The sequence below is a fragment of the Scyliorhinus torazame genome, chromosome 20 (assembly GCF_047496885.1).
Source record: "Scyliorhinus torazame isolate Kashiwa2021f chromosome 20, sScyTor2.1, whole genome shotgun sequence".
Taxonomy (NCBI): Eukaryota; Metazoa; Chordata; class Chondrichthyes; order Carcharhiniformes; family Scyliorhinidae; genus Scyliorhinus; species Scyliorhinus torazame.
The window spans coordinates 121,770,546-121,782,788 of record NC_092726.1 but is presented as its reverse complement, the minus strand read 5'-3'; positions in this window follow the sequence as shown (position 1 = coordinate 121,782,788).

Below are 12,243 nucleotides of genomic sequence, written 5' to 3'. Positions count from 1 at the left end.
GTGAGCGAGATTTGGTCTTTTCAAGCTGTACTAGTGTGTCAGCGAGTTTTGGTCTTTTCAAGCTGTACTGATGTGTCAATGAGTTTTGGTCTTTTCAAGCTGTGCTGGTGTGTGAGCGAGTTTTGGTCTTTTCAAGCTGTTCTGGTGTGTGAGCGAGATTTGGTCTTTTCAAGCTGTACTGGTGTGTGAGGGAGTTTTGGTCTTTTCAATCTGTACTAGTGTGTCAGCGAGTTTTGGTCTTTTCAAGCTGTACTAGTGTGTCAGCGAGTTTTGGTCTTTTCAAGCTGTACTGATGTGCCACTGAGTTTTGGTCTTTTCAAGCTGTACTGATGTGTCAGTGAGTTTTCGTCTTTTCAAGCTGTACTGGTGTGTGAGCGAGTTTTGGTCTTTTCAAACTGCACTGGTGTGTTAGCGAGTTTTGGCCTTTTCAAGCTGTACCGGGTGCGTTATTGAGATTTGGTCTTTTCAAGCTGTACTGATCTGTCAGCGAGTTTTGGTCTTTTCAAGCTGTACTGGTGTGTCAGCGAGATTTGGTCTTTTCAAGCTGTACTAGTGTGTCAGCGAGTTTTGGTCTTTTCAAGCTGTACTGATGTGTCAGTGAGTTTTCGTCTTTTCAAGCTATACTGGTGTGTGAGCGAGTTTTGGTCTTTTCAAACTGCACTGGTGTGTTAGCGAGTTTTGGCCTTTTCAAGCTGTACCGGGTGCGTTATTGAGATTTGGTCTTTTCAAGCTGTACTGATGTGTCAGCGAGTTTTGGTCTTTTCAAGCTGTACTGGTGTGTGAGCGAGTTTTGTTCTTTTCAAGCTGCACTGGTGTGTGAGCGAGTTTTGGTCTTTACAAGCTGCACTGGTGTGTCAGTGAGTTTTGGTCTTTTCAAGCTGTACTGGTGTGTGAGCGAGTTTTGGTCTTTACAAGCTGCACTGGTGTGTCAGTGAGTTTTGGTCTTTTCAAGATGTACTGGTGTGTGAGCGAGTTTTGGTTTTTTTAAGCTGTACTGGTTTGTCAGCGAGTTTTGGTCTTTTCAAGCTGTACTGGTGTATCAGGGAGTTTTGGTCTTTACAAGCTGTACCGGTGTGTCAGCGAGTTTTGGTCTTTTCAACCTGTACTGGTGTGTGAGCGAGTTTTGGTCTTTTCAGTCTGTACCGGGTGTGTCAGCGAGTTTTTGTCTTTTCAATCTGTACTGGTGTTTGAGCGGGTTTTGGTCTTTTCAAGCTGTACTGGTGTGTGAGCGAGTTTTGGTCTTTTCAAGCTGTACTGGTGTATCAGCGAGTTTTGGTCTTTTCAAGCTCTACTGGTGTGTCAGTGAGTTTTGGCCTTTTTCAAGCTGTACTGGTGTGTCAGTGAGTTTTGGTCTTTTCAATCTGTACTGATGTGTCAGTGAGTTTTGGTCTTTTCAAGCTGTAATGGTGTGTGAGCGAGTTTTGGTCTTTTCAAGCTGTACTGGTGTGTCAGTGAGTTTTGGCCTTTTTCAAGCTGTACTGGTGTGTCAGTGAGTTTTGGTCTTTTCAATCTGTACTGGTGTGTCAGTGAGTTTTGGTCTTTTCAAGCTGCACTGGTGTGTCAGCGAGTGTTGGTCTTTTCAAGCTGTACTGGTGTGTGAGCGAGATTTGGTCTTTTCAAGCTGTACTAGTGTGTCAGCGAGTTTTGGTCTTTTCAAGCTGTACTGGTGTGTGAGCGAGATTTGGTCTTTTCAAGCTGTACTAGTGTGTCAGCGAGATTTGGTCTTTTCAAGCTGTACTGGTGTGTGAGCGAGTTTTGGTCTTTTCAAGCTGTACTGGTGTTTCAGCTAGTTTTGGTCTTTTCAAGCTGTACTGGTGTGTGATCGAGTTTTGTTCTTTTCAAGCTGTACTGGTGTGTGAGCGAGTTTTGGTCTTTTCAAGCTGTACTGGTGTGTGAGCGAGATTTGGTCTTTTCAAGCTGTACTAGTGTGTCAGCGAGATTTGGTCTTTTCAAGCTGTACTGGTGTGTGAGCGAGTTTTGGTCTTTTCAAGCTGTACTGGTGTGTCAGTGAGTTTTGGCCTTTTCAAGCTGTACTGGTGTTTCAGCTAGTTTTGGTCTTTTCAAGCTGTACTGGTGTGTGATCGAGTTTTGTTCTTTTCAAGCTGTACTGGTGTGTGAGCGAGTTTTGGTCTTTTCAAGCTGTACTGGTTTGTCAGCGAATTTTAGTCTTTTCAAGCTGTACTGATGTATCAGTGAGTTTTGGTCTTTTCAAGCTGTATTGGTGCGTCAGCGAGTTTTGGTCTTTTCAAGCTGTACTGGTGTGTGAGCGAGTTTTGGTCTTTTCAAACTGCACTGGTGTGTTAGCGAGTTTTGGCCTTTTCAAGCTGTACTGGTGTATCAGCGAGTTTTGGTCTTTACAAGCTGTACCGGTGTGTCAGCGAGTTTTGGTCTTTTCAAGCTGTAGTGGTGTGTCAGCGAGTTTTGGTCTTTTCAAGCAGTACTGGTGTGTCAGCGAGTTTTGGTCTTTTCATGCTGTACTGGTGTGTCAGTGAGTTTTGGCCTTTTCAAGCTGTACTGGTGTGTGAGCGAGTTATGGTCTTTTCAATCTGTACTGGTGTATCAGCGAGTTTTGGTCTTTTCAACATGTACTGGTGTGTGAGCGAGTTTTTGTCTTTTCAAGCTGTACCGGTGTGTCAGCGAGTTTTGGTCTTTTCAAGCTGTACTGGTGTTTCAGCTAGTTTTGGTCTTTTCAAGCTGTACTGGTGTGTGATCGAGTTTTGTTCTTTTCAAGCTGTACTGGTGTGTGAGCGAGTTTTGGTCTTTTCAAGCTGTACTGGTTTGTCAGCGAGTTTTGGTCTTTTCAAGCTGTATTGGTGCGTCAGCGAGTTTTGGTCTTTTCAAGCTGTACTGGTTTGTGAGCGAGTTTTGGTCTTTTCAAGCTGTACTGGTGTGTGAGCGAGTTTTGGTCTTTTCAAGCTGTACTGATGTGTCAGTGAGTTTTGGTCTTTTCAAGCTGTATTGGTCCGTCAGCGAGTTTTGGTCTTTTCAAGCTGTACTGGTGTGTCTGTGAGTTTTGGTCTTTTCAAGCTGTACTGGTGTGTGAGCGAGTTTTGGTCTTTTCAAACTGCACTGGTGTGTTAGCGAGATTTGGCCTTTTCAAGCTGTACTGGTGAATCAGCGAGTTTTGGTCTTTACGAGCTGTACCGGTGTGTCAGCGAGTTTTGGTCTTTTCAAGCTGTAGTGGTGTGTCAGCGAGTTTTGGTCTTTTCAAGCAGTACTGGTGTGTCAGCGAGTTTTGGTCTTTTCAAGCTGTACTGGTGTGGCAGTGAGTTTTGGCCTTTTCAAGCTGAACTGCTGTGTGAGCGAGTTTTGGTCTTTTCAATCTGTACTGGTGTATCAGCGAGTTTTGGTCTTTTCAATCTGTACTGGTGTGTGAGCGAGTTTTGGTCTTTTCAAGCTGTACTGGTGTATCAGCGACTTTTGGTCTTTTCAAGCTGTACTGGTGTGTGAGCGAGTTTTGTTTTTTTCAAGCTGTACTGGTTTGTCAGCGAGTTTTGGTCTTTACAAGCTGTACCGGTGTGTCAGCGAGTTTTGGTCTTTTCAACCTGTACTGGTGTGTGAGCGAGTTTTGGTCTTTTCAGTCTGTACCGGGTGTGTCAGCGAGTTTTGGTCTTTTCAAGCTGTACTGGTGTTTGAGCGGGTTTTGGTCTTTTCAAGCTGTACTGGTGTGTCAGCGAGTTTTGGTCTTTTCAATCTGTACTGGTGTTTGAGCGGGTTTTGGTCTTTTCAAGCTGTACTGGTGTATCAGCGAGTTTTGGTCTTTTCAAGCTGTACTGGTGTGTCAGTGAGTTTTGGCCTTTTTCAAGCTGTACTGGTGTGTCAGTGAGTTTTGGTCTTTTCAATCTGTACGGGTGTGTCAGCGAGTTTTGGTCATTTCAAGCTGTACTGGTGTTTGAGCGGGTTTTGGTCTTTTCAAGCTGTACTGGTGTGTCAGTGAGTTTTGGTCTTTTCAAGCTGTACAAGTGTGTGAGCGAGTTTTGGTATTTTCAAGCTGTACTGGTGTGTGAGCGAGATTTGGTCTTTTCAAGCTGTACTAGTGTGTCAGCGAGTTTTGGTCTTTTCAAGCTGTACTGATGTGTCAATGAGTTTTGGTCTTTTCAAGCTGTGCTGGTGTGTGAGCGAGTTTTGGTCTTTTCAAGCTGTTCTGGTGTGTGAGCGAGATTTGGTCTTTTCAAGCTGTACTGGTGTGTGAGGGAGTTTTGGTCTTTTCAATCTGTACTAGTGTGTCAGCGAGTTTTGGTCTTTTCAAGCTGTACTAGTGTGTCAGCGAGTTTTGGTCTTTTCAAGCTGTACTGATGTGCCACTGAGTTTTGGTCTTTTCAAGCTGTACTGATGTGTCAGTGAGTTTTCGTCTTTTCAAGCTGTACTGGTGTGTGAGCGAGTTTTGGTCTTTTCAAACTGCACTGGTGTGTTAGCGAGTTTTGGCCTTTTCAAGCTGTACCGGGTGCGTTATTGAGATTTGGTCTTTTCAAGCTGTACTGATCTGTCAGCGAGTTTTGGTCTTTTCAAGCTGTACTGGTGTGTCAGCGAGATTTGGTCTTTTCAAGCTGTACTAGTGTGTCAGCGAGTTTTGGTCTTTTCAAGCTGTACTGATGTGTCAGTGAGTTTTCGTCTTTTCAAGCTATACTGGTGTGTGAGCGAGTTTTGGTCTTTTCAAACTGCACTGGTGTGTTAGCGAGTTTTGGCCTTTTCAAGCTGTACCGGGTGCGTTATTGAGATTTGGTCTTTTCAAGCTGTACTGATGTGTCAGCGAGTTTTGGTCTTTTCAAGCTGTACTGGTGTGTGAGCGAGTTTTGTTCTTTTCAAGCTGCACTGGTGTGTGAGCGAGTTTTGGTCTTTACAAGCTGCACTGGTGTGTCAGTGAGTTTTGGTCTTTTCAAGCTGTACTGGTGTGTGAGCGAGTTTTGGTCTTTACAAGCTGTACCGATGTGTCAGCGAGTTTTGGTCTTTTCAAGCTGTACTGGTGTGTGAGCGAGTTTTGGTCTTTACAAGCTGTACCGATGTGTTCACGAGTTTTGGTCTTTTCAAGCTGTACTGGTGTGTCAGCGAGTTTTGGTCTTTTCAAGCTGTACTGGTTTGTGAGCGAGTTTTGGTCTTTTCAAGCTGTACTGGTGTGTGAGCGAGTTTTGGTCTTTTCAAGCTGTACTGATGTGTCAGTGAGTTTTGGTCTTTTCAAGCTGTATTGGTGCGTCAGCGAGTTTTGGTCTTTTCAAGCTGTACTGGTGTGTCAGTGAGTTTTGGTCTTTTCAAGCTGTACTGGTGTGTGAGCGAGTTTTGGTCTTTTCAACTGCACTGGTGTGTTAGCGAGATTTGGCCTTTTCAAGCTGTACTGGTGAATCAGCGAGTTTTGGTCTTTACGAGCTGTACCGGTGTGTCAGCGAGTTTTGGTCTTCTCAAGCAGTACTGGTGTGTCAGTGAGTTTTGGCCTTTTCAAGCTGTACTGGTGTGTGAGCGAGTTTTGGTCTTTTCAATCTGTACTGGTGTATCAGCGAGTTTTGGTCTTTTCAATCTGTACTGGTGTGTGAGCGAGTTTTGGTCTTTTCAAGCTGTACTGGTGTATCAGCGAGTTTTGGTCTTTTCAAGCTGTACTGGTGTGTGAGCGAGTTTTGTTTTTTTCAAGCTGTACAGGTTTGTCAGCGAGTTTTGGTCTTTTCAAGCTGTACTGGTGTATCAGGGAGTTTTGTCTTTACAAGCTGTACCGGTGTGTCAGCGAGTTTTGGTCTTTTCAACCTGTACTGGTGTGTGAGCGAGTTTTGGTCTTTTCAGTCTGTACCGGGTGTGTCAGCGAGTTTTGGTCTTTTCAAGCTGTACTGGTGTTTGAGCGGGTTTTGGTCTTTTCAAGCTGTACTGGTGTGTCAGCGAGTTTTGGTCTTTTCAATCTGTACTGGTGTTTGAGCGGGTTTTGGTCTTTTCAAGCTGTACTGGTGTATCAGCGAGTTCTGGTCTTTTCAAGCTGTACTGGTGTGTCAGTGAGTTTTGGCCTTTTTCAAGCTGTACTGGTGTGTCAGTGAGTTTTGGTCTTTTCAATCTGTACCGGGTGTGTCAGCGCGTTTTGGTATTTTCAAGCTGTACTGGTGTTTGAGCGGGTTTTGGTCTTTTCAAGCTGTACTGGTGTGTCAGTGAGTTTTGGTCTTTTCAAGCTGTACAAGTGTGTGAGCGAGCTTTGGTATTTTCAAGCTGTACTGGTGTGTGAGCGAGATTTGGTATTTTCAAGCTGTACTAGTGTGTCAGCGAGTTTTGGTCTTTTCAAGCTGTACTGATGTGTCAGTGAGTTTTGGTCTTTTCAAGCTGTACTGGTGTGTGAGCGAGTTTTGGTCTTTTCAAGCTGTACTGGTGTGTGAGCGAGATTTGGTCTTTTCAAGCTGTACTAGTGTGTCAGCGAGATTTGGTCTTTTCAAGCTGTACTAGTGTGTCAGCGAGTTTTGGTCTTTTCAAGCTGTACTGATGTGTCAGTGAGTTTTCGTCTTTTCAAGCTGTACTGATGTGTCAGCGAGTTTTGGTCTTTTCAAGCTGTACTGGTGTGTGAGCGAGTTTTGGTCTTTCCAAGCTGTACTGTTGTTTCAGCTAGTTTTGGTCTTTTCAAGCTGTACTGGTGTGTGATCGAGTTTTGTTCTTTTCAAGCTGTACTGGTGTGTGAGCGAGTTTTGGTCTTTTCAAGCTGTACTGGTTTGTCAGCGAGTTTTGGTCTTTTCAAGCTGTACTGATGTATCAGTGAGTTTTGGTCTTTTCAAGTTGTATTGGTGCGTCAGCGAGTTTTGGTCTTTTCAAGCTGTACTGGTGTGTGAGCGAGTTTTGGTCTTTTCAAACTGCACTGGTGTGTTAGCGAGTTTTGGCCTTTTCAAGCTGTACTGGTGTATCAGCGAGTTTTGGTCTTTACAAGCTGTACCGGTGTGACAGCGAGTTTTGGTCTTTTCAAGCTGTAGTGGTGTGTCAGCGAGTTTTGGTCTTTTCAAGCAGTACTGGTGTGTCAGCGAGTTTTGGTCTTTTCATGCTGTACTGGTGTGTCAGTGAGTTTTGGCCTTTTCAAGCTGTACTGGTGTGTGAGCGAGTTATGGTCTTTTCAATCAGTACTGGTGTATCAGCGAGTTTTGGTCTTTTCAATCTGTACTGGTGTGTGAGCGAGTTTTGGTCTTTTCAAGCTGTATTGGTGTATCAGCGAGTTTTGGTCTTTTCAAGATGTACTGGTGTGTGAGCGAGTTTTGGTTTTTTTAAGCTGTACTGGTTTGTCAGCGAGTTTTGGTCTTTTCAAGCTGTACTGGTGTATCAGGGAGTTTTGGTCTTTTCAAGCTGTACTGGTGTGTCAGTGAGTTTTGGTCTTTTCAATCTGTACTGGTGTGTCAGTGAGTTTTGGTCTTTCCAAGCTGCACTGGTGTGTCAGCGAGTGTTGGTCTTTTCAAGCTGTACTGGTGTGTGAGCGAGATTTGGTCTTTTCAAGCTGTACTAGTGTGTCAGCGAGTTTTGGTCTTTTCAAGCTGTACTGGTGTGTGAGCGAGATTTGGTCTTTTCAAGCTGTACTAGTGTGTCAGCGAGATTTGGTCTTTTCAAGCTGTACTGGTGTGTGAGCGAGTTTTGGTCTTTTCAAGCTGTACTGGTGTGTCAGTGAGTTTTGGTCTTTTCAAGCTGTACTGGTGTTTCAGCTAGTTTTGGTCTTTTCAAGCTGTACTGGTGTGTGATCGAGTTTTGTTCTTTTCAAGCTGTACTGGTGTGTGAGCGAGTTTTGGTCTTTTCAAGCTGTACTGGTTTGTCAGCGAGTTTTGGTCTTTTCAAGCTGTACTGATGTATCAGTGAGTTTTGGTCTTTTCAAGCTGTATTGGTGCGTCAGCGAGTTTTGGTCTTTTCAAGCTGTACTGGTGTGTGAGCGAGTTTTGGTCTTTTCAAACTGCACTGGTGTGTTAGCGAGTTTTGGCCTTTTCAAGCTGTACTGGTGTATCAGCGAGTTTTGGTCTTTACAAGCTGTACCGGTGTGTCAGCGAGTTTTGGTCTTTTCAAGCTGTAGTGGTGTGTCAGCGAGTTTTGGTCTTTTCAAGCAGTACTGGTGTGTCAGCGAGTTTTGGTCTTTTCATGCTGTACTGGTGTGTCAGTGAGTTTTGGCCTTTTCAAGCTGTACTGGTGTGTGAGCGAGTTATGGTCTTTTCAATCTGTACTGGTATATCAGCGAGTTTTGGTCTTTTCAAGATGTACTGGTGTGTGAGCGAGTTTTTGTCTTTTCAAGCTGTACCGGTGTGTCAGCGAGTTTTGGTCTTTTCAAGCTGTACTGGTGTTTCAGCTAGTTTTGGTCTTTTCAAGCTGTACTGGTGTGTGATCGAGTTTTGTTCTTTTCAAGCTGTACTGGTGTGTGAGCGAGTTTTGGTCTTTTCAAGCTGTACTGGTTTGTCAGCGAGTTTTGGTCTTTTCAAGCTGTATTGGTGCGTCAGCGATTTTTGGTCTTTTCAAGCTGTACTGGTGTGTGAGCGAGTTTTGGTCTTTTCAAACTGGACTGGTGTGTTAGCGAGTTTTGGCCTTTTCAAGCTGTACTGATTTATCAGCGAGTTTTGGTCTTTACAAGCTGTACCGGTGTGTCAGCGAGTTTTGGTCTTTTCAAGCTGTAGTGGTGTGTCAGCGAGTTTTGGTCTTTTCAAGCAGTACTGGTGTGTCAGCGAGTTTTGGTCTTTTCATGCTGTACTGGTGTGTCAGTGAGTTTTGGCCTTTTCAAGCTGTACTGGTGTGTGAGCGAGTTATGGTCTTTTCAATCTGTACTGGTGTATCAGCGAGTTTTGGTCTTTTCAATCTGAACTGGTGTGTGAGCGAGTTTTGGTCTTTTCAAGCTGTATTGGTGTATCAGCGAGTTTTGGTCTTTTCAAGATGTACTGGTGTGTGAGCGAGTTTTGGTTTTTTTAAGCTGTACTGGTTTGTCAGCGAGTTTTGGTCTTTTCAAGCTGTACTAGTGTATCAGGGAGTTTTGGTCTTTACAAGCTGTACCGGTGTGTCAGCGAGTTTTGGTCTTTTCAACCTGTACTGGTGTGTGAGCGAGTTTTGGTCTTTTCAGTCTGTACCGGGTGTGTCAGCGAGTTTTGGTCTTTTCAATCTGTACTGGTGTTTGAGCGGGTTTTGGTCTTTTCAAGCTGTACTGGTGTATCAGCGAGTTTTGGTCTTTTCAAGCTCTACTGGTGTGTCAGTGAGTTTTGGCCTTTTTCAAGCTGTACTGGTGTGTCAGTGAGTTTTGGTCTTTTCAATCTGTACTGATGTGTCAGTGAGTTTTGGTCTTTTCAAGCTGTAATGGTGTGTGAGCGAGTTTTGGTCTTTTCAAGCTGTACTGGTCGTCAGTGAGTTTTGGCCTTTTTCAAGCTGTACTGGTGTGTCAGTGAGTTTTGGTCTTTTCAATCTGTACTGGTGTGTCAGTGAGTTTTGGTCTTTTCAAGCTGCACTGGTGTGTCAGCGAGTGTTGGTCTTTTCAAGCTGTACTGGTGTGTGAGCGAGATTTGGTCTTTTCAAGCTGTACTAGTGTGTCAGCGAGTTTTGGTCTTTTCAAGCTGTACTAGTGTGTCAGCGAGTTTTGGTCTTTTCAAGCTGTACTGATGTGTCAGTGAGTTTTCGTCTTTTCAAGCTGTACTGGTTTGTCAGCGAGTTTTGGTCTTTTCAAGCTGTACCGGTGTGTCAGCGAGATTTGGTCTTTTCAAGCTGTACTGGTGTGTCAGCGAGTTTTGGTCTTTTCAAGCTGTACTGGTGTATCAGTGAGTTTTGGTCTTTTCAAGCTGTACTGGTGTGTCAGTGAGTTTTGGTCTTTTCAAGCTGTACCGGTGTGTCAGCGAGATTTGGTCTTTTCAAGCTGTACTGGTGTGTCAGCGAGTTTTGTTCTTTTCAAGCTGTACTGGTGTATCAGTGAGTTTTGGTCTTTTCAAGCTGTACTGGTGTGTCAGTGAGTTTTGGTCATTTCAAGCTGTACTGGTGTGTCAGCGAGTTTTGGTCTTTTCAAGCTGTACTGATGTGTCAGTGAGTTTTCGTCTTTTCAAGCTGTACTGGTTTGTCAGCGAGTTTTGGTCTTTTCAAGCTGTACTGGTGTATCAGCGAGTTTTGGTCTTTACAAGCTGTACCGGTGTGTCAGCGAGATTTGGTCTTTTCAAGCTGTACTGGTGTGTCAGCGAGTTTTGGTCTTTTCAAGCTGTACTGGTGTATCAGCGAGTTTTGGTCTTTACAAGCTGTACCGGTGTGTCAGCGAGATTTGGTCTTTTCAAGCTGTACTGGTGTGTCAGCGAGTTTTGGTCTTTTCAAGCTGTACTGGTGTGTCAGTGAGTTTTGGTCTTTTCAAGCTGTATTGGTGTGTCAGTGAATTTTGGTCTTTTCATGCTGTACTGGTGTGTCGGTGAGTTTTGGCCTTTTTCAAGCTGTACTGGTGTGTCAGTGTGTTATGGTCTTTTCATGTTTTACTGGTGTGTCAGCGAGTTTTGGTCTTTTCAAGCTGTACTGGTATTTGAGCGGGTTTTGGTCTTTTCAAGCTGTACTGGTGTGTCAGCGAGTTTTGGTATTTTCGAGCTGTACTGATGTGTCAGTGAGTTTTGGACTTTTCAATCTGTGCCGGTGTGTCAGCGAGTTTTGGTGTTTTCAAGCTGTACTGATGTGTCAGTGAGTTTTGGTCTTTTCAAGCTGTACTGGTGTGTGAGCGAGATTTGGTCTTTTCAAGCTGTACTAGTGTGTCAGTGAGTTTTGGTCTTTTCAAGCTGTACTGGTGTGTGAGCGAGATTTGGTCCTTTCAAGCTGTACTAGTGTGTCAGCGAATTTTGGTCTTTTCAAGCTGTACTGATGTGTCAGTGAGTTTTGGACTTTTCAATCTGTACTGGTGTGTCAGCGAGTTTTGGTCTTTTCAAGCTGTATTGGTGTGTCAGCGAGTTTTGGTCTTTTCAAGCTTTACTGGTGTGTCAGCGAGTTTTGGTCTTTTCAATCTGTACTGGTGTGTCAGCGAGTTTTGGTCTTTTCAAGCTGTACTGGTGTGTGAGCGAGTTTTGGTCTTTTCAAACTGCACTAGTGTGTTAGCGAGTTTTGGCCTTTTCAAGCTGTACCGGGTGTGTTATTGAGATTTGGTCTTTTCAAGCTGTACTGATGTGTCAGCGAGTTTTGGTCTTTTCAAGCTGTACTGGTGTGTGAGCGAATTTTGGTCTTTTCAAGCTGTACTGGTGTGTGAGCGAGTTTTGGTCTTTTCAAGCTGTACTGGTGTGTGAGCGAGATTTGGTCTTTTCAAGCTGTACTAGTGTGTCAGCGAGTTTTGGTCTTTTCAAGCTGTACTGGTGTGTGAGCGAGATTTGGTCTTTTCAAGCTGTTCTAGTGTGTCAGCGAGATTTGGTCTTTTCAAGCTGTACTAGTGTGTCAGCGAGTTTTGGTCTTTTCAAGCTGTACTGATGTGTCAGTGAGTTTTGGTCTTTTCAAGCTGTACTGGTTTGTCAGTGAGTTTTGGTCTTTTCAAGCTGTACCGGTGTGTCAGCGAGATTTGGTCTTTTCAAGCTGTACTGGTGTGTCAGCGAGTTTTGGTCTTTTCAAGCTGTACTGGTGTATCAGTGAGTTTTGGTCTTTTCAAGCTGTACTGGTGTGTCAGTGAGTTTTGGTCTTTTCAAGCTGTACCGGTGTGTCAGCGAGATTTGGTCTTTTCAAGCTGTACTGGTGTGTCAGCGAGTTTTGTTCTTTTCAAGCTGTACTGGTGTATCAGTGAGTTTTGGTCTTTTCAAGCTGTACTGGTGTGTCAGTGTGTTTTGGTCTTTTCAAGCTGTACTGGTGTGTCAGCGAGTTTTGGTCTTTTCAAGCTGTACTGATGTGTCAGTGAGTTTTCGTCTTTTCAAGCTGTACTGGTTTGTCAGCGAGTTTTCGTCTTTTCAAGCTGTACTTGTGTATCAGCGAGTTTTGGTCTTTACAAGCTGTACCGGTGTGTCAGCGAGATTTGGTCTTTTCAAGCTGTACTGGTGTGTCAGCGAGTTTTGGTCTTTTCAAGCTGTACTGGTGTGTCAGTGAGTTTTGGTCTTTTCAAGCTGTACTGGTGTGTCAGTGAGTTTTGGTCTTTTCATGCTGTACTGGTGTGTCAGTGAGTTTTGGCCTTTTTCAAGCTGTACTGGTGTGTCAGTGTGTTATGGTCTTTTCATGTTTTACTGGTGTGTCAGCGAGTTTTGGTCTTTTCAAGCTGTACTGGTATTTGAGCGGGTTTTGGTCTTTTCAAGCTGTACTGGTGTGTCAGCGAGTTTTGGTATTTTCGAGCTGTACTGGTCTGTGAGCGAGATTTGGTCT